The sequence below is a fragment of the Cervus elaphus genome, chromosome 15 (assembly GCF_910594005.1).
Source record: "Cervus elaphus chromosome 15, mCerEla1.1, whole genome shotgun sequence".
Taxonomy (NCBI): Eukaryota; Metazoa; Chordata; class Mammalia; order Artiodactyla; family Cervidae; genus Cervus; species Cervus elaphus.
In genome coordinates, this window is record NC_057829.1 from 74,616,342 (window position 1) to 74,641,985 (window position 25,644).

Here is a 25,644-nt window from a genome sequence, read left to right on the forward strand (position 1 = left end):
TGCTGACCTCAGGAAGGAACATCCCCTGTCAATATTCCATCAAGCCCTCATTCATCCCACTCTCCACACTCCATCTTTCTAGCCTTGTTTTTTTCCCTGCAAAAGACAAGTCCTTAAAGATCTGGTGATTGGCACCTCTTCCTGTTGAATGAAGTCTCTTCTTACCTACATCCAGATACATTTTGAATAGGGTTCTGAGGGCTCTCCCAGTCTTATCTGACTCCTCCCTTCATTTTTCTCTCTCTTTCCCTTAAGAACATTCTTGCATGTTTAATCCCATCTTGGCATCTGGTTCTCAGAGGGCCCACACTAACACACACAGCACCAAGAGTTAAAATGGGATTTGGTCCTGGCTCGCCCTCCACCCAGCAGGTCAAGAGGGTGCTGTCCTGACTGGTAGGTGGGGCATGGATATATCTTGGGACAAGGATGGTACAACTGCTAAATATTTCACCTGTGATGAGCTGAGAACATTTCCCAGTGGAGGGAAGTGCTGCAGCAGGTATGATGGCACAGGCATTTGAAATATGGAGAGAAAAATGCTCTCAAAGATAGAGAAGTTGGCTGATTGCTACTAAATTGTATCAGTAACCTGAAAAAAAGATAATGAGAGATGGAGAGCTGTTGATAAGCCATTAATAGCTGAAGTGAGAAACCAGATGGCTTCTATGGTAGTAGAGAGTCCCTCATCACCTGTATGGAAGATGGAAGGTTCAGTGATTCATCATCACAGGGACAGAGATCTTTCCCAGGTATGGGTTTGCCTTTCCTGCTCACACAGCCTCAGCTAGAGTCGCTATCCAGGGCTTAGGAAGTAAAATCCTCAATAGCATAGCATCTGACCAGAGCACACATTTTACATGGAAGGAGATGCAGGAATGGATTCATGACCCTCAGATCCACTGAACAAATCATATACCACCAACACATCATATCCACTGAACATATACCACCAAAAATCAGTGGGGCAGATTTTTAGGAGGTACAACTGAAATGCCAGCTCAGAGGAAATATTCCGAAAGGATGGTGAATGTCCAGGATACAGTATGTGTGTGCATGCTAAATCACTTCAGTCATGACTCTTTGCAACCCTATGAACTGTAGCCCACCAGGCTCCTCTGTTCATGGGATTTTCCAGGCAAGAATACTGGAGTAGGTTGTGATGCCCTCCTCCAGAGGATCTTCCTGATCCAGGGATCGAACCCAAATATCTCTTGTCTCCTGCATTGGCAGGCAGGTCCTTTACCACTAGCACCACCTGGGAAGCCCTCAGGATACAGACCATTTATTAAAAAACAAAAAACAGTGAGGACACAGAGGTTCAGGAACCAAAAGATGAAAGCAAAAGCGGCCCCACATAAGTCACCACAATGGCCACTAGGGGTTCTCAGGATTGGAGGAGAAGTCCTATAAGGCGGGCACTCTAGAAAGGGGTGAAGGGTTCAGTGAACTACAAATTCTGGCTGTCGCCAGGGTACTTTTGTGCTCAGGAACGAGGACATAAAGAAGAGTCACCATACTGACAGGAGTAATAGATACTGATCAGCAGGAGGAAGGAACATTGCTTTTATAGAAAGGATGCTGGGAGGATACATGAGAAAGCCAAGTAATCAATGTGGGTGTCTCCTGGTGTTGCCTGGTAACTGTGGACCAACATATGCAATGTTCCCAGACAAGAAGGATGTGACTATCAAGTTTTCAAGTGGTTCAGGTTTGGATCATACCACCAGATAAACCACAATCAACCACTGGGACGATAGATCAGGATGATGGGAGTTTAGAATGAGTAGTAGGTAAGGGAGAGGATGAGTGCCAACTGCAGCCCCAAGGTACACAGCAGCCATGGCATCTATAGTTCATCCCGCCAACCACCTCCTGGGATTCCCTTGGGAAGAAAGGCCCATGAAATCATGGAGGAGTTGCTCCCTGAGCCTGTATGGAGAAGCACAGCTTTGAGGGACAAGGGAAGATTGTGGAGATCAAGCAAGTATATCTAATACCCAGGAAGTGCAGTCTCTGAGCACTCTGGATGCTTCACTTTGAAACTCATTGTCAATGTACGGCAAAAACCACCACAGTATTATGAGGTAGTTAGCCTCCAATTAAAATAAATAAATTAATTAAAATAGAAAAAAGAAACTCACTGTGGCATTTATAAAAGACCGAAGGTGGGGATGATACTAAGGCAGGCTCCATCTTACAGGACAGGGAGATGTCTTTGTTGGCCAGCGCTGGCTCAAAGACACCCCCATGGCTTTGTCACACTTTCCTTAGACTACAGAGCAGTCTAAGACACTTGTATCCCACCTCCTCTTCTTCTCTCCTTCCCTAAGGGTCATACTCCTATAGCAGTCTGAAGGCTCTTTGATCTTCTCCAGCTCCCTATCAACTTCCTTTCACATGAATATCCTAACAGCATAGAACTTTATTAGATGGTGTTTATCTAAAATTACATCTGTTTCAATCACATGCATGCACATGAACTCAAGAAAAGGAAATTGATTCTATGTGTGCTCCAAGGAGTCTCCAAGAAATAAAAATAAACAAAAAACTCTGAAAGAGATTTATCTTTGTAATTGAGAAGGCTTATAGATAGAAGGCATAAAACATAGCTTTCAAACAAAGCCATAACCTAACTCACAGGGCACCAGATTCATCTGTCTTCTGCAATAGAGGGAAATAAAATGTGGGATAGAGAAATGAGATGAACCCATCAGTAAAGAGAGGATGGGGGTGATTTGCCTGGATGCCTTGTATTAAGCAAAGTAGGAAAGTAGGGTGGAGAACAGAGAAGAGAAAACAAAAGGAATACTCAACAGGCAAACTAAACACGTGCTTAGGGTCTCAGAAAGGCGGGAGTACCAAAAATAGAAAACGAAAGAATAGAAAGATATTTTAATATTGACTTACATAGACATTTAGTGAAATTCTGAAAAATTACATTTAAAACCTGTTTTGTCATCTTAGTACTATTTTTAATTTCTATATCACATGGCTATGCACAGCCATCTTTGTTGTACTCAGGGTCTTTAGAGGTCTTCATGTGGCCCGGGTTAAAGTGATGTGCCTGTGTGTATATGGAAAGAGAGTCTATAGAGGAAGAGTACTCTACAGAGTGGAAAAGAGGAAAAACTTTATATAGGATTCAGGACCACAGAACAATGGTCTTTCACACTTGTTTCCTTTAAGTTTTGCTAGTGCGTCTGCTGAAGGCAAGGTCTCTAGCTCTTTGTGTCTTGAGCCTTCCATTCTTTTCTCCTATTTCATTCTTGCATCTCATTTTGTTGCTTCTATAGGCTCATTTGCAATTCTGTCAAGTTCTTTGAACGGAAAAAAAAAAAAAAAAGACATTTAAAAATGCTGAGATTCTTTTTCCAAGAAGTTCAAATGTTTAACAACCCATTAGGCTCCATGATGTCCTGGGGGGAAAAAAGGGAGACAAGCAGACAGGACAAGGGGAGGAAGGCAAAGACTCAAGGCCATGATAGACTTTTCATTCCAAATCACAGGAAGTGTCTTTGCATCTTTATTTGACTTATTTTCCAAAACTTCCTAACCATATTTAATTTAAAAACATTTGGTCCAAATCTCTGCTCCATCTAAAAATTATTCCATCAATATTTGCAATCAATTCTAATACATAGGACCAATTAGCTCCCTTGTAGGCAATGACTTCCCTGGTGGCAGTGACCACAGCAAAGACCAGGCCAGTCCAGAGTGAGTGCTCAGAAAATATTGGGTGGATATTCCCATGTCATTTGAACAAACATTTACTTAGTACACCCTTAAGGCAATGCATTGCACTTGCTGCATGATACCTATCTTTAAGGAGTTCACAATCCCATGGAGGCTAACCCATTAAAAAAAAAAAGCTACACAATATTAAAAAACAATCAACACTCTCTCCTTGCTCTCTTTTGTCTTCACAGGCAACACTGAACTTCATTTCTTATCAGGATTCCTCCCCAGTCAATTTCCCCATACCTTCAACCACAATGCTGGGACTTACCTACACTCTCTTAGGTGACTCTGTCTTTGGAGAAATCAAATGAGGTGACGGGGACCGAGACAGCCCTTTTGTGTTTAGGACTTCAGTCTGACTCATGAGAAAACATGTCAATTGTATTCATTGAGCTCAGCATCATATGAGGCACTGCATGCTTTCATTCCACATTTGCTGTACACCTACTGTATGCCTCATTGCACATTTATTGTGAACCTACTGTATGCTGGGCTTGGTGGCAGGCACTGAAATACAGCCCCTATATTTCTGGGACACACAGTAGTAATGAAATAATGAAACAGTATCATTCAGTCAAAACTATCAGGTGCTCTCTCAAGCTTTTAAGTTTGCATACTCCAGGTGATGAGGCATTGTAAGAGTCTAGTAACAGAAACCTGGAGGAAAGCAATAAAGTCTATATTAACTGACACTGGAGGGAGAAGAAAAGCACAATTTTACCCAGTGCCCTGTGCAAAATGTCATTGTAATCACATTTAAATGAAATTATATTCCAGGTATAAGAGCAATATGATTCATCACAATCCTCAGTGGAATCAAGAGAAAAATTTCTCAGTCACAAAAACTGATTAAATGTACTTTCTGTCAGCTGTCCCAAATCAAAGCTTTTGTGGTGTACTCTACTCTGCCTTCTTGGGTCTTGGAGAGAATGAACACAGCTCCTAAATCTGACCATCCAGTCCCAAACTCCAAGTTGAGGTCAAGTCTGGGCCCAGATGCAGATCTTCTAACCATGAGCATGAAGATCTGAGGCAAATCCCTTCATCTCTTTGAGCACCAGTTCTCCATCTATAAAACTGTCTTTTTCATAGGCTTAGTATGTGTAATAAATGAAACAAGATAATGTATGCAAAGTGCCCAAATCATGGCCAAGTGCTCAATAACTGATGCTGATAATTGATACTATGATCATAACAGTCATTTTACTGCTATGATGTTTTAGCAGTAACATTTTACTGTTATTATCAATGCTGATACTCCCAGGTTTACATGGAGATGGTTTCAGGCAATGTTGCACCTTTCACGTCAGGACATGTATACCATCTACTGTCTCCTGTGATGTCAGTTCCCTGTGGTACAAGGACCACACTATGGATGTCTTATTGTGCCTGATGTCTTTGAATAGGGCACTGCCTCAGATAGTAATGCAATGTAACTCCCTGCAATGCAGGAGACCCAGGTTTGATCACCGGGTTGGGAAGAGCCCCTGGAGAAGGACACGGCTACCCACTCCAGTATTCTTGCCTGGAGAATTCCATAGACAGCGGTGCCTGGTGGGCTACAATTCACGGGGTTGCAAAGAGTCAGACACGACTGAGGAACTAACACTAGAAATGTTTGAGATGAGCTTTGGAGTCACCCTCCACATAAATTTTCCTAATATTTATCAGTCTACCAAGTTGTCTAATTTTTTTCTGACTTAGTTGGTAGTTCATTTTTTTTAGGAAATTGTCCACTTCATCTTAATTTTTAAAATTAATAGTATAATTTAAAAAATATATTATTCTAAAATATCTCCTTCATTAAAACTACATCTTCCTTTTTCACGATCCATTTTCTTTGCTGCATTCGTCGTTTCTTGATAATCCATGTGAGGGCAACACCCCAAGGCCAACACAGACTGAAAGTAACAAGACGAGTGGAGGGAGAAAGTGGGTCCAGGGAGGTACCTATTCTCTCCCAGGCAGTTGTGTTAGTCATTAGGTTGATCCCGTGGACTGTAGTCTGCCAGCTCCTCTGTCCGTGGAATTCTCCAGGCAAGAATATCAGAGTGGGTTGCCATTCCCTTCTCCAGGGGATCTTCCAGACCCAGGGATGGAAGCTGAGTCTCCTGTACTGCAGGCAGACTCTTCACCATCTGAACCACCAGGGAAGCCCAGGCAGTAAGCTGTTCTCAAACACGCCATCTCTCACGCCTGTGGTCGGTTCTCATTGAGGTTGTTTACTGTTATCAGTTTGAAGGGGCTTCAGACAGCAGCACACAGCCATGGAAATCCAGTGAGGGGTGTATGCTGAAGCCATACCTGCTCTTCCTCCTTCATCCTCCCCACTAGCATTACCACTTATTTCAAAAATGCAAAGGCTGGAAAGTTTAATGTGCAAATCAAAGGCCACAGAAATACCCAGAGCTCTGCGGAGTGTCCTGATGAATGTGTTAAAGGGAAATGTGATTAGAGAAGTGAGGGAGTCACGGAGAGAATCATGCAGCCCGCTCATGTTTTATGAATGCTGATGGAGTGGGGGATGGGCAGAAACAGTGCTCTTCTGAATGATAATAGTCTGCAAATCACCAGCTGCTTTGACATTATTATTTTTTTTTTGGCTTGGGGGTATGTTAAAGTGTCCCTAACCTGTGTTGCAGATATGGATAATATTTTCAATTAATCTTACCTTTTGTTACAAAAATTAAAGGAGAAATTGGTTTATTTGCACAAGTAGAATACTGAAAGACCTCTGTCTTTATACGGAGAAAGGAAGACGCCTGGAGAAAATCAGTTAGAAGGTCACCAATAGAGTCAGCAACATTAACTCTAAAATGTTTAATTCCTATGCTATGCAAGAAAAACATTTCATTTCAACCAGGGTATAAGCAAGACTCTGTGCGGAAGGAGATACAATGGTTAGTTACCCCATTGGTGGTATCTGCTTTGGGTGGTTATAAAGATTCTGGAATCTATCCTGCCTGGAGATTATGTACGCCTTTGATACTTCCATTCTAGTAATACCTCCCAGTCTATAGTACCATCGAGTTACAAAGTGATTCCTCATTTCAATTGCTTTCTGTGTTTACCCAGGAAAACACATAAACAGCACAAGCCTTCTTTCCCCATTTGTACAGATGGAAAAATTGAGGCTCAGAGATTAAGAAATCTTTCTGGAGTTTGACAGGTGGCAACTCCATGGTTCTCCTGGAGTAGAAAATGGCAACCTGCTCTAGAATTCTTGCCTGGAAAATTTCATGGACAGAGGAGTCTGGTGGGCTAGTCCATGGGGTTGCAAAGAGTTGGACATGACTGAGCATACACACACACACAACTCCATGGTAAGACTTAGAAGGACACACATGGACTGGAATTCTAGCTTTGCCAGTTTGCCGGTGGATGACTGCTAAATAATTTGCATAATCTGAGTCACAGTTTCTTCCTCCACAAGTGTGGGTGATCATACACATTTGGTTTGATTGTGATAAGGAACAGATGTAACACACGATGTTACCTAGCCCTGTGTCTCACGGGATCGGAGTCTCAGCACAGAGTAGCTCTCATCATTAGCCAAATCGAATACAGCCTTCCAGCAGGCCTTGAGTCTGCCCCTTATATCATTAACCAAGTTACCTAGCAGAATAAATATCACAAATGCATTACAAATGATGCCAGAAAGGCAGTGTAAATTAATGAAATATATACAACCATGAAATATTCAGAAGAGTAGATCCAAAAGGAATTTTCAAAGGGATTAAGATGGGATGTTTGTCAAAAGCCAGAGAATAATTCCCTGTATTTTCCCTAAAATGTACTCGTGTTCAGAACATGATCACTTGGGTGTTAATAGGAAAACATAGCATGGGTCATTTCCAGAGGATTAGCAGTTTTCTCTTCCTAATCACCATGGCAGTCTACGCAAAAGCCAAAGCAAAGCAAAGGCTACTCATCCCATCCCCATTTTGCAGCCAAACTATGGATATCTATCACCAGGCCTCTTCTGCTGCCTGATGAGTATTCTGGTTTCACGCAGGGAGGGATAAGTAGCAGTAATTCACGAAACCCAGTCTAATCTCCATGCTCCCGGCCAGAGGAAGAATTTGAAAAATATGGTCCCATATACTGGCAGATCCAAATCAGACTCTGGTCCAGAATCTTCCTAATAATGTGAGCAGATCCACAAACAATAAGCAGATAAAAATCTGAATTGTTATTCATATTCTCCCCGAGGATATGCGTATTGCGTGTATTACTGCACCTGTGTTCCAGGGAATCACTTGCAAATGAAGAGCAAATAAAATTCCACATACCCACAACTGGAAAATCAAAACAGAATCTTTTTTTCAGCTGGGTAGAACGCAGCACTCTAATCAGGAAAGTGTTACCACTCCAGTAAAGCCATGAAAATATTTCTCCAGCAGTACTTTCTCATTCTCTGGGTGAGATTACACTCTTGACTAGCCCCTCATTAAAGGCACTAACTGGGAAGACACCTCAGTGACAGTTTCGATAGAGCGATATGTACAATACCATATCTAAGGTGTGTTAAGAGTTCCAGCAAGCCCTGCATTTACCAACAGCTAAATCACATAATCTGCACTTCTAGGAGTTACCAACCTGGTGGCCATCAGTCTCAGGGTTCTGGTCTGCCTCTGGGAGCATACGATAGTGGAGAAGTTAAAGACTAAGCAGAAGCAACTGGATGGTACCTGCTGATTCATTATATAAACACATATCCAAGTGGGATAAATAGGGCAGAGCGTCTGGAAATACGCTTAATTAGAAACAGACAAAGGGACTCTTGGTAATATCTTTGCCTGGACAACCAGCGTTTGTGTTTGGACCATTGCATTCAATAATTGAGGCTCAAGATTTTTATTGGAAGCATTGATTTTACCTGCTGAACCAGGAAAGCTGCTTTTCATCCTGCAGACATGTGATGTGATTACAAAACAGACTTTCCGTGCAAGGAACACAGTGCTGGGGACTGAATTAGCCCTCCTGGTCTCACAATAGAGAAAGACTCTCTGGATGAGGTGTGCAGTAGGGGATGAACACCTGTTCCAACAGGGTTTAGGGTCACCTGGCAGGATGCGGGGCAGCCCTGGCTAAATTCCGTTGCTTGTTTAGTGCTGTGTTCAAATACCATGTCTGACACCAGCTGAATGATTTCAGAGACTCTGAAAAGCCTCATTTTCGCAGTCTCTAATGACCTCTTAGGGTTGTGGGGAGGATTACACAAAATAATGAATGCAAAGTGTTTGGAAGGGTGCCTGGTATTTTAATAAGTTCTCAGTAGTTGTGGCTATCTTAAAAATCATCATTATCATCACTAGGAATCGTGAGACTACAGATGAAGATAAATCTATAGTTTCTACCTGGGGTGAATTAATGGAGATCCAGAGAAATTTCCATGGAAAAGACAAGTAAGTATAGAAAAATAGATACACTGTTAGGGAAATGAGGCTGAAGCTGGAAGCTGAAGTGAGGATGTCTCTTGCATGGAAGGGCATTAAACTAACTCCAAACATGTATTGAGGGTCTCCTATGTGCCTGGCAGTGTGCTGGGCCAGGTACACCTACCTCAGTGATTTTACACATGCCAGGCTCAATGGGAGGGCTGACTCAACAGGGTACAAATAGAAAAAAAAAAAAGTCCCCTCATCATTGTCCTTTAAACCTGCCGATTAGAATTAAGCTTCAGCAAAATCTCAAGTGGATTCCTTATCTTCTCTTGTTACCCTCACATAGAATGAGTCTCATGTAAAGGAGGCTTTCAACAAATCCTGTGTCTTCTAAAATCAAACTATTGTTCTCTCAATAGAGTTATGATATTCTTTTCAAATAATTTTATTAGAGGATAGCTGATTTGCAATGTTGTGTTAATTTCTTCTGTATAGCAAAGTGATATATATATATATATATATATATATATATATATACACACACAAATACATACATACATATATATATATATATATATATATTCTTTTTCATATTCTTTCCCGTTGTGGTTTATCACAGGATATGGAATATAGTTCCCTCAATAGATTTAAATTCCCTGCTCTGACCTTGCATTGGACTCAAGCTTGGAACCCACAGTGGGAAGGTAGTGGGAAGGTCAGTGTCCTCACTGTGTCCTCACCTTCTCTTCCACCCTCTTTCATGGTCACTAACCAGCTCCCTTTCCTCCAAGGTTGGAGCCAGAGGAGGAGAAGGAGGTCTCACAGGACAATGTAGTTGTAACTCAGCCTGGCACTATGATGTCCCTTCTCCTGGTCACTGACCACTCCTTCTAGGCCCCTCTGACTGCACTCTCAGTCCAGAGGCTGTCCTCCTGGTGGGACACCTGTGACCACCCAAGTCAGTTACTGCCTTCTGCACACACACAGCCTACATGCCTGTCCTGACTGCCCTCTGCACTGCCCATCCTCAGAGCCTCTCACGCTGGCTTGTCCCCTTGAGAGAGGCTCCTTTCATCATCCAAAATCAGAGGGATTCTCAGAGGTCCTCACAATTTAATTCACTTCAAGAATGTATGGAGCCCCTCCTTCTTCCAGGCACTATTCAAAGTACTCAGATCAGAGCAGTGAAAGAAATAAGGGCCCCTGTCTGCAGGGAATTTGCATTCTTGAATAGTGAGACAGACAGTTAACTAAAGAACTAATAAATTTTGGAATATATTAGACAATGATGGGTGCTATGGAGAAAAATGAAGCAGGGGAGGGAAATGGGGATCACTGAAAGAGCACTGCAACGTCCGACAGTCAGGGAAGTGTCACCAAGAGCACCTGAAGGAGACAGGCATATTGGACGAAGACTCTGCCCACATCAAACACCCGTTTCCTAGTGACGTTGTTTCCTAGTGACGTTGGGGCCCCGCCTCCACAATGTCTAGGTGGGGTGAGGGGTTAATCTCTCTCTTGGAAACATATTTTTTTCTACAAGCGGTGGGCTTGAGGTGGGGAGAAAACTACTCTTCCGCTCCCCTTTTTTCAAAGAAATTCTATTTATCCTGCATATTCTGTTATATACATTTAAAGCAGATGATGAGCTACTAATTTTTTTAATTTAATTTTTTTTAATTATGAAAGTATGATAACACATTTACAGGAGACTTGGAAAACGCAGATGAACTACTAATTTTTAAGAATCATTCCTTAGCAAATTCTAAATATATAGTCTGGGCTTTATTTTTTAATATGCATAAGCATTTCAAATTTTTTGTGTCCCAGCTATTGGACCTCAGTCAAAATGTCATGACAATAGGAAAGTTATGTTTAACTTCCCAGGAGTTACAGTGAAGAGATTAATAGTCATCACATCAAGGTCCCATAGATAAGAGGCTGTGGAAATTTGAACCTAGTTTTACTATACAATATTTATTTACATATACATATATTGTATATATGCAATATATACAATGTAATATATATTACTATACAATATTTCTTCCATTAGACTATGCTGGAATCTTAAGGGGTGACTCAAACAAACAAGCAAACAATCAAAGTAAGCAATACCTATGTTGATTACCTCAGGGATTACACTTACCTCAGTTTTCCAAGAACCCTTAACATCCAAGTGGTTCTGTGTTACACAAACTGTGTTCCCAATTTCTCTGCCTTGATGAGAGCATTAAAAAACAAATCTCTGAAATGTTCTTATAAAGAGTGTGATGAATCACTGAACAGATAGTTCAATCCCTAGAACCACTTGCCGAAAAAGAATAATGGCTACTGCCATTCACTTGTTGGGAGTGATATCTTTCACCAACAAAAGAAAAAGTTCCTGTATTCTTTTAACATGGACTTCTCGTCCTCATTTTTGAAAAGGCATATTCTAGTTACTAAATCAGATTTTAGATATTCCTCCTCTTATTGTATTGTCCCAAATGGTGTTACAGGATTTTGAAAGGAACATGTTTATCTAAATAATTAGTTATAACTAGAGTTTGGAAATTAAATTATTCAAGATCACTTTAACCAGTTGTATTCAAGATCATTAACAGAGTTGCAAAAGACACCTCTTTTGCCTCATCTTTCCTTGATCTAGTTCCTATGAATTACTATTACTTGAAACCAGCAGAATCTGAATGGGAACAATCCATATTACTGACAGCTTCTTCCTAACTGCACATAGAATAGAGGCCAAAGTTTTTATCATAGTTGAAGCACCTCTCGATAGAATCTTGGAGAAGGATCAAGATGACGGGGATAGGAAGATCCTGGTCTTATCTCCTCCCACAGACACACCAAAATTACAACTACACATTGAACAACTCTATCTGAGAACAACGATACTAGCAGAATAGCTCTTCCACAACTAAGGATATATAGGGGAAGAAAATGCATCATAGCAGGTAGGCGGTGCAGAGGTGCAGTCAGGATCCACACTCTTTGGTATAGTGACCCCTAAGCAAGAAGAGATATCACAAGTGTTGAGGTCCTTCCTAAGGAGTGAATGGTTCGAGCCCCACAGGGGACACCTCAGCCCTGCGGACCTGCACTAGAAAGAAAAATCCCTATAACATCTGGCTTTGGATCCCAGTGGGGCTTACATGCAGGAGAGCCAGAGGACTGTGGGAAACTAGGACTCTGCTCTTAAAGGGCTTACACACAAACTGACTCACTCGGAGTACCAGGGCAGAGGCAGCAATTTGGAAAGTGTCTGGTCATACAAAGAGATGCATTGATTAGATTTAGGATGAATACTGAAGGGGCAGGGATTGGAACTATCTCTGGAGACTCAAGCACTGGCAGGTACCATTATTTTTACTCTCCCTCTATCCAACTGGCCTGGCACTGGTGAGCACCATTTCTGATATTCACCATCTACTTGCTAGCGCTGCTCCTCCTGGCAGGCATTTATCTGTAGACCTGCCCAACCCAACTTGCCCACCCGTGGTGGTGCCCCTCCAAAGTGGTCTCCTGTCCTGCTACACTAGGTGGGTGACCTTGGCCTGAACTGCTGTCCACACCCCACCCCAAGTGGTTCCTACCCCAAGGAACCAACCTTACCCACCAGCACACCCCAAACTGTTGCATCTGGGGCTAGTTATACTTGCAGCAATGGATAATTATCTAGACAGAAAATAAATAAGAAAACACTGGACTTAAGTGATACATGAGGTGAGAGTGACTTAGATATATACAGAGCATTTAATCACCAAATAGAACATACATTCTTTTCAAGTGCATATGGGACATTCTTCAGGATAGGTCACAAAACAAGTCTCAATAAATGTAAAAAGACTGAAATCATATCAAGTATCTTTTTTCAGCCACGTTGTTGTGAAACTAGAAATCACAGAAAAAAACTGAAAAGCACAAACACATGAAGACTAAATGGCATGCTACTAAAGAACCAATGCATCAAAGAAATCAGAGAAGAAATAAAAAATACCCCGAGACAAATGAAAATGGAAATACCACATTCCAAAACAGATGAGACACAGCAAAAGCTGTTATAAGAAGAAAGTTTATAGCAATATGGGCCTATATCAAGAAAAAAAATTAAATAAACAATCTAATATTACACCTAAAGGAGCTAGAAAAAGAATAAATCCGAGTTAGCAGTAGGAAACAAATAATAAAGACAATAGTAGAGATAAATGAAATTGAGACTAATAAATTAACAGAAAAGATCAGCAAAACTAAGAACTGGTTCTTTGAAAAAGCAAGCAAAACTGACACAAACTCATCAATAAAAAGAGAGAAAGGGCCCAAATAAAATCATAGATATGAGGAGAAATTACATGCAATACTACAGAAATACAAAAGATCTTATGATACTATTACAAATAATTATACGTCAAAGAATTGTATAACTTAGAAGAAACAGAATTCATGGAAACATACCAGCTTCCAGACTGAATCAGATTAAAAAAAATAGAAAATTTGAATAAATCAGTTGCTAGTAATGATATTGAATCAATCATCAAAAAACTCCCAGCAAACAGAAGTACATGACCCCATAGCTTCCCAGGTGAATTTTACCAAACATTTAAAGGAGACTTCATACCTATCTTTCTCAAACTATTTTAAAAAACTAGAAGAAAGCTTTTAATCTCATTCTACAAGGCCCACACAACACTGATACAAAAATGAGGTAAAGACACTAAAAACAAAGTTGCAGGTCAATATCCCTGATGAATATAGATGCAAAAACCCTCAACAAAATATTATGATACCAAATTCAACAGTACATTAAAAGGATCATACAAAATGATCAAGTGGGATTTATTCCAGGGACATAAGAATGGTTCAACATACACAAATCAGTCACTGTGATGTACCACGGTGGTCCCCAACCTTTTAGGCACCAATGACCAGTTTCATGGAAGACAGTTTTCCAGGGTTGGAGGGTTGGTTTGAGAATGATTCAAGCATATTGCATGCATTGTGTACTTTATTTCTATTACTATTATATCAGTTCCACTTCAGATCATCAGGCATTAGATTCTCAAAGCTGGAGACCCCTGATAACATAATGAAATGAAGGACAAAAATCATATGATCATCTCAATAGATGCAGAAAAAGCATTTGACAAAATTCAACATACATTTATGATAAAAAATGGCAACAAAGTGAGTATAGAGGAAATATATCTCAACATAATAAAAGCTATTAATAACAAATCCATAATCAACATCATACTCAATGATGAAAACTTTAAATGTTACCTCTAAGGTTAAGAATAAGATAAGGAAGCCACTCTTGCCACCTTTATTTACCACACTATTAAAAGTCCTAGCCACAGCAATCAGGCAGGAAGTAAAAGGCATCCAAATTGAAAAGGAAGAATTAAAACTGTCACTATTTGCAAGTGGCATGATATTGTATATAGGAAACCCTAAAAATGCCACCAAAAGACTTTGAACTAATAAATGACTCAATAAAATTGCAGGGTGCAAAATTAATATACAGAAATCTGTTCATTTCTGTTTACTAATAATAAATTATCTGAAAGAGAAAGTAAAGAAAATCCCATTTACTGCTGCATCAAAAATAATAAAATATCTAGGAATAAATTTAATCAAGAAAGTAATAGATCTGTACTCTGAAAACTATAAGACATTGATGAAAAAATTAAAGTTGACAGAAATAAATGGAAAGACATACCATGCTCACATATTGGAAGAATTAATATTGTTAAAATGTCTGTACTCTCTAAAGCAATATGCAGATTCAATGTAATCCCAATTACATACCAATAGCAGTTTTCACAGACCTTGAAACAACAATTTGAAAATTTGTATGGAACCACAGAAGTCCTTAAGTAGCCAATGCCATCTTGAGAAAGAAAAACAAAACTGGAGATATCATACTGCCTGACTTCAAATTATATTACAAAGTTATGGAGGGAAAACAGTGTGGCACCAACACAAAAACAGACACACAGATTAAAGGAAAAGAACAGAGAGCCCAGAAACAAACTCAGGACTATATGGTCAATTAATCCATAGCAAAGGAAACAAGAATGTATAACGGGCAGAACACAGTCTCTTTAATAAATAGTGTTGGGAAAACTAGATAACTACATGCAAAAGAGTGAATCTGAAACATGATCTTATATCACATACAAAAATAAACTCAAAAATAGATTGAAGACTTGAAATAAAACCTGAAACCATAAAAATCCCGGAAGAAAGTATAGCACATTAGCTCTTTAAAGTTGGTCTTAGAGATATTTTGGGGATCTGTCTCCCCAGGCAAGTGCAACAAAAGCAAAAACAAATAGGCAGAGGATCTCAATAGACATTTTCCAAATGACATACAGATGGCCAACAAGTACATGAAAAAATGTTCAACATCACTAGTCATAAGGGAAATACAAATCAAAACCAGAATGAGACACTATCTTACACCTGTCAGCAAGGCTATTATCAAAATAACAACAAATAACAAGCATTAGTGATGTGGAGAAAAAGGAAATCTTATGTGATGTATTGGAAATGTAAACTGGTGCAGCCAGTATGGAAACAGCATAGAGATTCCTCAAAAATTAGAAAATATAAATGCTATGTAATCTAGCAATGGTACTTCTGGGCAATAACACAGAAAAATCAAAAGCACTAATTTGAAAAAGATATATGCACTCCTATGTTCATTACATCCTTATTTACAATAGCCAAGATATGAAAGCAACCAAAGATTCCAATAGTCAAGTGAATAGAGAAGATATGATACATACACACACATGATGGGATATTACTGAGCCAATATAAAAGAATGAAATCTTGTCATTTGTGACCACATGGATAAACCCAGAGGTCATACCAAGTGAAATAAGTCAGACAAAGAGACAAACACTGCATGATCTCATATGTGGAAATTAAAATACAAAACAAAACCTATTCATAAATTCAGAGGGCACTGTCGTTGCAAGAGAAGAGGGGAATTGAGGTGGGCAAAATAGATGAAGGGGATTAACAGTCACAAATTTCCAGTTAACAATATCGAATAAATAAGTCATGGGGATATAATATACAGATCCTAATCTGTATATTCTGTCCCCTAGGACAGAATCAATAGTGTAATCATTTTAAATGGTGATACACTGTAACAAGAATTATCTTGGTGGATCATCTCATAACATGTTAATATCAAATCATTATGATATATACCTGAAACTAATATAATATTTTTTCAACTCTATTTTAATTAAAAAATAACAACACAAATGCCCAAAGTACATTTCACTCCGGATTTCTACTACAACGTCATCTTGTGTTATTTCCCAACCTTTTCACTCCATTCCAACCAGTTTAATTTTTTTAGTCCTCTAAAATATTAAACTTTTTCCCATAGTACGGAATGCAAGTTCCATAAAAGACAGGGACCATGTCCTTATCCTTTTGTGTTGGTAGAGCTTAGTGTAGTGTTTGGTACATAGCAGATACTCCATAAATACTTGTTCAGTAGCTAGTAAGTGACAGTCAAGAGCTCAAACCTGTATCTTTTCATGCTCTATTCATTATTCTATATTGCTTGGTCAATCAATATCTAACTAAAAACTTTAATTTCTAAATTATGAAATCTATGGTTATCATGGACATCCATAAACTCATATGTATTTAGTGAACCCTGAGAGAAGGCAAAGGAATCACAGTCATTCTGCTGTTATCACATGATATGCCATAGGGTTATGTAGAAAACATTTCTGGAATCTCACGAAAGGAACAGAGAAGGACAGCATTAATGTATTTAGCAAAATGTGGGTAATAATATCTCCTTTTCTTGAGTGTTTGAAAGTGTTAAACTGTAAGTTGCACAAATTATTCAATTTTAAGTAGAAAATGCAAAACAGGTTACTACAATAGTTTTTCTTTGAATCAAAGGCCTAGAGAAACATTTTGGATCTGTTCCTGTGAACATTAATAATGGTCTAATAACATAAAATTGCACCATATGCTTCCAAAGCTGAAGTTCATTTTTTTTTCCCCCTTTTAAGTCAAGAAATATACTCTTATCCAAGAAGAAGCTGGCCACTGGCCAAAGGAAAACAGACTCCTGGAGTTCTGAGGATTAATTTTCCTCCTGGTGTCTCAAGAACACAAAATTGCCCAAGTACCACAAGCCCTTACCTGGATGCCTGTACAGGTGCAAACTGGATTAAAATGTCTGCCAGGTGACATTCTCCCATAGCAGGACATACACCCTCCTGCTGGCCTGTTGTACATCTTATCAGGCAATAAATCCCATCCCAGTCTTCAGTTTAGGGCCTGATAAGATTTTTGCCTGAACTGCCCACCCAATTGTGAAAGTTGCTCAGTGGTGTCTGACTCTTTGCAACCCCATGGTCTATACAGTCCATGTAATTCTCCAGGCCATAATACTGGAGTGGGTAGCTGTTCCCTTCTTGAGGGGATCTTCCCAACCCAGGGATCGAACCCAGGTCTCCTGCATTGCAGGCAGATTCTTTACCAGCTGAGCTAAGGAGAGGCTCTGAAAGACCAGAGTTTGAGACTTGGTTGTTTTGGAATCCTCAGCATCTCATCTCATGTCTGGTACAAGGTTGCCTATACAAAGACCCATGAGATGCAAAACATCAGCCTGGTTAAGAGTTCATGTTCAAACCACGGCTTCACAGCTTTCTATATACATGACGTTGGCAGAGTTGCTTCACTGCACTCTGCCTCGATTTTCTCAACTGTATGAGAGCGTATTAATAGTAACTACTTCATTAGCTCATAGTGAAAATAAAGTGATATGACTCAAGCACTCAATAGATGTCAGTTATTTTTACTATTATTAAATTATTGTTGCATGAACATCCTTAGAGATTGATTTCCCAAGTCCCTGGTTTCCTGCCTTAACCATAGAGCTCTCAAGAGCTTCTCTTACCACAGCCTCCAGGGCTGCTGGAACCCAATGGAGAAAGCCTCGGAACCACAAATGGGAAATCTGGAAGCCACTGATAGGCTTCTGAATTGAGTAGGCAAGAACAGCATAGAGAACATGAAAAGGGAAAATCTCATCCATTCTCTGCTGTGTGGGCACTGACCTTTGTTCTCCATCCTACAAGACAGAAGGATTGTTCTGAGCACTGTTGTCACCACAGGAGATGGGAAGAGGGGGATAGAGAAGAATGAGGAAAGATCTGGAGTTCCTCTGTCCTCACCAATAAGCCAACCTGTAATTGTTGAGCACCACTCAGATGGTAAAGAATCCGCCTGCAATGTGGGAGACCCGGGTTCAGTCTCTGGGTTGGGAAGATCCCTTGGAGGAGGGCAAGGCAACTCTTCCAGTATCCTTGCCTGGAGAGTCCCCATGGACAGAGGAGCCTGGCAGGCTGCAGTCCATGGGGTTGCAAGAGTCAGACATGACTAAGCGACTAAGCACAGCACACCTTATGTGTTGGGCCCTCTGCCAGAGGCACCAGCGCCGTCTCCATTCTCAGGGAGCTTATAGAGCAGAGAAGGCAGATATTAACAACTGAGCAAGTGGACACAATGTCACGGGATGACAGAGCCAGTGCCCAGAACTGGCAGAACTTAGCAATGAGACCTGACCTAGTTTAGGGCATCAGGAAGGTTTCTAGAAGAAAGTGATGTTTTAATTGATACCTGAGGATAGAATATTAGTTAGATGAAGAGTGATAGGGAGACTGTTCCAGGGAGGGGAGGGAAGAAAGTGCAAAGGCCCTAACTGGGGAATGAGGATGTGAAGAACTGAAACAAGGCCAGTGTGGCTAGAAGGCAGAGAATGAGAAGGATTATGGCAAGCAGTGAGGCCATGACCATGATTGTCTTGCTCCTTGTCCTTTTTTCACACCCCTCCTGCACTCAGGTTCTGCCTTGGACATCTTCAACCTTCTCATCACCAAGAATCTCCCCCACCTTTTTTTCTTTTTGCCTCTGTCATTTTTATTTTTGAATATTGAATTTTGGCACATCTCATCAACTACACAGCACTTATTAAGACATGAGTTAATTTTCCCATTTTAATTGAAGTCATCTTTAATTGCTAGTCACAGCTGATCAGAACAGGATTATCAGTGTTATCACACAAAGCTGATGGAATTATAGTGAACAACACATAAATGTGACAGTGTTTAAATAGTACTAGTCATCACTAACTTGGTTGAATACTTGCTGTAAGTCAGACACCATGCTAAGCACATTCTGTGCATTTCATTTCACTTTCACTTAATCCTCCTCACTCTAGGAAACATCCCGCTTTTTAAGAGGCAACTGAGATTTGGAGAGGCTATGTAAGTTGTCCAAATTCTCACAGGTAACAAAGGGTGAATCTGGGTTGCAGATTCAGGTAGAGTAACCTCTGATTCTGTACTTTTAATCACTCCACATATAGTTTCTGGTCTTGCAGATGTTTTATAAGTAGGTCCATTTGATTTTTTAAATAATCTAAAAATAGCCCTAACATTGCTCTTCCCCACTACCTCCAAGTTAATTTCTTTGAAGACAGGTCAAGAGTTCATGAGGGTTTTCATGCCCTTGGGTGATTGATCTTGCTTTCAACCCTGGGCTACTCAACTTAATTACAAGATTCACAAAGCAGGGACCAGATTGTGGCACTCTCCTCAATCCATACGCATGTGTAGAAGTAGTTCTTTCAAGTCCTTTGGCTTGAATTTTTACTTGAACTTTAGAGAAGTATTCATTTACCCTATTAAGTTAATTGGAAAAGCTTTACCAGTATGTTGGAGATTCCCTGAGATTTTGCTGAGAAACTCCTACTTTTTTTGTACTTATATGTAGTGCTTAAAATGAATCTTATCTAGAGAAGTCATCTGATTACCATGAGATTCATGGGAAAGAAAATAAAATATAAGTGCTTTATGCACAGCTCTGGCTGCTTGTCCATGAATCAAGGTTAAAATTTCCAAATATCTCTAAAAATAATGATAGATGGATTGTGTAGTGTCAAAATTATAATATTTAAAGTTGGTGGGAGAATTCTCATCCTTTAATTTGACAAATTTTCCATTCTCAAGTGAAAAACAATACATCAAAGAAATTATTTCCACCATGCCCAGACAACTGTATTAATCTATTTGCTCCTATGGCGGCAGAAGATGAAACAAGCTGAGCCTAAGTGGTTAGGTAGAAAATATACTTGCCAAAAGCAATTATTTTGAATTAAAAGTGAATATTAGATTTACTTCCAAAACAATGATTGATATCAATAATGGTGTGATAATGGCTTTCATCTTCCACAGCATTATGCTAGTTCTACACTGAACTAAGAGAAATATCATTATTCCTTTCATCTCAGGTTCCTGTCAAAGGCTGGTTCTGGATATTGCTGCCTAATACATGTTTTATTGATGCAAATTCCAATTAATTAATTTGAATGGGAGTTGACTACACTGACTGAATCAACTACTTATTTCAGATAGGTAGAATCAGCAAGGAGGTAACATAGCTCAAGGAAAAACAAACAGGCATTTATGACTTAGCAGCACTGACCACTGAGCCAATCAACTGATATGGCAATATTGCCTAAGGAAAAAAAAATACCACAAAGGAAATAAAAGAATTCAAATAGGTAAACTTCATGAATCAACCACCAAGTGCTTGGCAGGCTGTAAGATCAGGAAGATAAATTATGCCTTGTCTTTAACTTCAAGTAACTTTTAGCTTTTATAAGTTACTTTTTTTTTAAGAAGGGGTTCCCTGTCCTTCCTCAGTTTTTTTTAATACTAAAATATTTTTATGAAAAGGATTCTCATTTATTGGTGGTGGGAATGCAATATGGCACATCTACTTTGGAAGATAGTTTGGCATTTTCTCATAAAACTGAACATGCTCTTACTATGCAATCTAGCAATCACACTCTATTTACCCAGAGGAGTTGAAAACTTGTCCACACAAAAGTCTTTACACCTATGTTTTAGTAGCTTTATTCATAATGATCAAAACTTGGAAATAAATGTTTTTCAAAGGTGAATGGATAAATACACTTTAGCATAGCCTGATGACAAAATATTATTTAGTGTTAAGAAGATATGAGCTAGAAAGCCACAGAAAGACATGAAAGAAGCTTAAATGCATATTACTAACTGAAATGGCTACATCCTGTATGCTTCCAACTATATGACATTCTGGAAAAGGCAAAATTACAGAGGCAGTAAAAAGATCAATGGTTGCCAGGTGCTTGAGGGGAGAGAAGAATGAATTGGTGGTGCACAGGGGGGTTTTAGGGCAGTGAAATTGTTTGATATGATTTCAAAATAAAGATTACATGTCATTATTCATTTCTCATAACACAGAGAACATACAACACCAAGACTGAACCCAAAGTAGACTCTGGGTGTTTATGATATGTCAATGTATATTCATCAGTTGTGACAGATATATCCCACTCAGATATGGGATACTGATGGTGGGGGAAGTTTTGAGTGTGTGTGGGAGGGGATATGTGAACACTCTGTACTTTCCACTCAGCTTTTCTGTGAACCTAAAACTCTAAGTAATAACCTTATAATTTAAAAAAAAAATCTATTTCAGAACAGGGTTTTCAGAGAAAAGATTTTCCATAAAACAATGAGACAAAATGAAAATTACCATGGAAATGAGTCATAGGGAAGAAAAATATTAATTCATTTTAGAATTGTTCAAGAAAACTTTTGACTCAAAATCCTCACATGAATGAGCTTGGCTCACTTAATAGTAACTTTGCACACACAGTACAATGTAAGCGTGGGGAAGGTTGGCTTCGTGTAGTTAGAAATAGAACATGTAGAAAAGATAAAGGAGGAGGTGGTAGAGGACAATGATGATCATGAGGAAATGCCTAAACTTAAATTTTCCATTGTTCTTTAAATGTATCCCTTCATTCAGCACAAGTTTTGAGGGCCAGATGTGGGAATACTGAATCCAAAAGTCAATTCTTGTCCTGAAAGAACTCACATACCCATTGACAAGCATGATTATTAGTCTCTTTTAGGACATCAGGAGGTTTCCCACCTGTGCTATCCTGGTCATCTAGCTCTACCTTTCTTTCCTAAACCCCCATCCCTCCCTAGCATGTTGGTCTTCTCCATTTAGTAAACACTGACCAAGTTCCTTCTTGCTTCTGGGTCTGGCCTGTCATCTCTCCCTTTGGGCGTTCTTCTCTTCCTTATGCTATTCCAAATTCCATTTTCTAGCAAATTCCAGCTCATATTTCTTTTACTCTTAAAAGTCTTTCTTGGGACTTCCATGGTGGTCTAGTGGTTTGGAGTCCACCTTCTAATGCAAGGGACAGGAGTTTGATGCCTGGTCTGGGAACTAGGATCCCACATGATACAGGGCAGCTAAGCCTGTGGGCAGCAACTAGACAGTCCAGGGGCTGCAGAGAAGACACAGTGCAGCCAATATAAAACAATAATGATAAAAATGTAATAGAAAAAATCTTTCTCAACCACTCCAGGCAACCGGCTTGGCAATTTCTTCTCTGGACTTAAAAATATATATATATATATATATATATAGATTGATTGATTGATTTTTGCTGGGCCAGGTCTTAGTTGTGGCACATGGGGTCTTCGTGGTGGCATATGAGCTTAGTCGCCCTGAGGCATGTGGTATCTTAGTTCTGCAAACAGAGATCGAACTCACGCTCCTGCATTGGAAAGTGGATTCTTAACCACTGGACTGCCAGGGTAGTCACAGCTGGACTATCCTTTACTGCTGATCAGTGTCCTGAATTCTTAATCATTTCATGTGTGTGTTCTTTATCTCCAAATTCAGGGTGTGAGCAATGGAACATACCTTACATTATGCACATTTCACACAGATCACCAGAATGCAGGCACAGAAAGAGAACTCACGTGTCTGTTCATTGTTTTATACAAAATTTTGTTTTTGCTAATTAAAGTATACCACTTGAAATTGGCATGTTGCTTTTTCAAATAAAACCCATGTAACTATTATCTTACAAACTCGTGATTTTCATAATAACCTTTGGAACAAATTCCATTCTCCCTGATCAGATTCCAAACAGTGGCAGATGAGGCAATTCCATGATGTTTAAATTAAAAACAAGAGCCATTTGTGTTGGGGGTTGTCAGGGGAGAGATTTTATACCTAATTAGTGCCTTAGGACTTATTTAAAAAATTTTTTCACATTGATTAGTGTGAACAGGAACTTGTTGATAATTCCATTTGGTTTAGAAGAAATTAAACATCTCTGAACTAAAGAAATAGCCTTGTCACCAGCACTGTCTAATCAAGAAAAATTTCTACATTTTAATAAAATGATTAATGTATTTCATGCATGAAGAAGGGAAAGACACACTATACTCTACAACAGTAACAACTATCCCTTAAAGAGTGAGAGTGTTAGTCACTCAGTTGTGTCCAACTCTCAACCTCACGGACTATAGCCTGCCAGGCTCCTTTATCATTTCCTTCTCCAGGGGATCTTCCTGACCCAGGGATCAAACTTGGGTCTCCTGCACTGCAGGCAGATTCTTTACCATCTGAGCTATGAGGGAAGCCCATTCATTAAAACATCATGCAAATCTACAACCATTTGTTCTCCAGCAACTCTAACATGCAAAAAAAAAAAAAAAAAAAAAAAAGCACTAGAAAACACTCACAGTCCTCAAATGGAACAAACCCTATCAACACTTTCATTTCCAGAATTCTAGCCACCAGATATGTGAAACAGTACGTTTCTTTTCTTTAAGTCACCCATTGTCTGCTGTTAGGCAGCCCAAACAAACTAATACAACAGGACAATAGAAATCACTCACCTGAACAGCAAAGAGAAAAGAAATTGTAAAAAATATAAACACTGCTCCATGGATCTGTGAAACAATAATACAAATCCAACTTTCATGTCATTGGAACATCAGAGGGTATAACAAAATTGAGGCTGAAAAACACTTGAAATACTAAAAGGTAAAAATCTCCCAAATTTAGGATGAGGCATAAACCTATAGGTTCAGTAAGCCAAGTGAACACCAAACAGAATAAACCCAAAGAAATCCCAAGCTTGTACACATTGTAATTAAACTGCTGAAATCTAGGTAAAGAAAAAATACTGAAAACAGTCAGAGAGAAAAGACACCTTCTGTACACTGGAAAACCAATTCAAATGACAACAGATTTCTCATCTAAAATCAAGGAGGCCAAATGGACTGAAAGAGAACTTTCAACCTTGAACCCTATAGCTAATAAAATATTCTTCATGAATTAAAGGCAATAAAGGTAACCTGAAATAAAGGGAAAAAGAAGATAGAATTTGTGACCGCATGGACTGTAGCCCACGTGGCTCCTTTGTCCATTGGATTTTCCAGGCAAGAATACTGGAGTGGGTTGCCATTTCCTACTCCAGGAGAGATAACCTGAAAGAAAGGGAAAAAGAAGATAGAACTTGTGTCAGCAGACTTATCTTTAAAGAATGGCTAAAAGAAGATGGCTCTGAACTCTAGAAATGAAGGGAAAATAACGCAATAAGTAAAATAAAGGTAAACAGTTTTCTTACTATGAGATTTTAAAATGTCTGATAGTTGAAGCAAAAATTAGAACATCATCTGACAGGATGTATTATAAACATGGAGAAAATACTCAAGTAAATTTTACTTAAAAAGTAGGTAAAGAAACATGTATAAATGAGGTTTCTGTAGTTTGTATGAAGTAGAATAACATGGCTACTAGGAGGCAGTGATAATTCATATTTACATATATATGTATGCAATAAATTTTAAAAAGATATAAAACAATATACTCTATGACATTATACATAAATTAAAATGAAATACTAGAAGATGTTTAAACAACCAAAGGAAGATGAGAGAAGATAAACAGGAATGACAAATAAAGCAAGCACATAATAAGATAGCAGGCCTAAGCTCCAGCATATTAATTAATAACTTAAAATAAATGATGTATGATGATGTTTGGCAGAAACAAACACAATATTGTAGAGCAATTATCCTTCAATTAAAAATAAATAAGTTTAATTATAAAAATCAATGATGTAAATATACTGATTAAAATACAGAGGTAAGCAGAATGTATTAAATACAACCCATCTATGTGCTAGCTACAAGAAACTTACTTCAAATAAAATAAAACTGGGTAACAAGAGTTGAAATGAAGTCCTCAGGGCTGGGATTAGGAGCTAGTAGATCAAACTATTACGGGGTTGTTACTCCAAAAGGCAGCATCACGAGTGCTAAATTAGATGAGCCGTCATAAGGGAACAGGAATAGTAACTGATGCTGCCGTAGAGCTGGGAATAGCTCTTGTTCTCAGCAGCCAAACTGGAAAACCCCAGAAATCATAGGGTGGAGTACTCAAAAAGATTTTGCCTCAGGGTTCAGGATGAATTAGCCATAGAAACAACTTTCATTTCTGTCCTGCTAGCAAATCTTAGGAGAAGGGAATGGGCTACCCACTACAGTATTCTTGCCTGGAGAATTTCATGGACAGCAAATTGTAAAGCGAAACTCAAAAGGAC

The 25,644-nt window shown here is 39.2% G+C and overlaps 1 long non-coding RNA gene across 1 annotated transcript in view; it reads right to left on the bottom strand.

Moving 5' to 3' along the window:
* The window catches only part of LOC122709414, a 129,104-nt gene extending 103,710 nt beyond the window's left edge, over window positions 1–25,394 (bottom strand). Inside the window, exon 1 of the long non-coding RNA XR_006345508.1 lies at window positions 25,243–25,394. This is a non-coding gene — a long non-coding RNA (uncharacterized LOC122709414). The remainder of the gene's footprint in view (window positions 1–25,242) is intronic.
* Between the last annotated feature and the right edge of the window lie 250 nt (window positions 25,395–25,644).